We start from the raw sequence: 741 nt of genomic DNA on the forward strand, positions 1-741 counted from the left end.
CGTGCAATAAGTTAGATTGAAACAAATATATTTTCTTTTACTCTAACTTATTGCACTAGTTCAATAGTGCAGAAAAAACGAACATATTATCCATTATGATCCCTTAGGAGTCGTTCGAAAACCAACATTCCCTTGAGTACCTTATTACCCCCACCAACACATCCCTTGATCACCTCACTCACTTCTGGCAGAAAACGTTTTCGAACGCACCTCGGGAGAGATTATTGACATCACAAGACTTCACTAGCCAATCACAAAATTGATATAATTTATATAAATTTTGTGATTGGCTAGTGAAGTCTTGTGACGTTAATAATCGCTCCCGGAGCGATTACCAGAGAGTCACTCAACACGCTTTAAATAAGACACGTAAGAAATTAAACCGAAATAAAAGGCTATATCAAGCCACGCACGGATGTCTTACTGCGATTGTAATATTAATACCCACATAACATTAGATATTCCATGTATATATTACATAAAATATATGTAATCTAATATGTAATATATGTAATCTAATATCTTATATTAGTACATATATTATATTTATTATATATATTATACAGGGTGTTCGGAAAGTACCGGGACGCCCGAATATCAGGAAAAATATAAGTTTTACAAAAAAATGTTTCAGACAAAAGTTGTGGCGTTTAAAAAGATGTATTTACTGATCACATCAGTTTGACCTTGGGTTGCGTAGCGAAGGTCAGGTCAAGGTCACATTAATTTTTTTAAATGGAA

The sequence above is a fragment of the Odontomachus brunneus genome, unplaced genomic scaffold (genome assembly GCF_010583005.1).
Source record: "Odontomachus brunneus isolate Ranch 3 - 2012 unplaced genomic scaffold, Obru_v1 Obru_scaffold_266, whole genome shotgun sequence".
NCBI lineage: Eukaryota > Metazoa > Arthropoda > Insecta > Hymenoptera > Formicidae > Odontomachus > Odontomachus brunneus.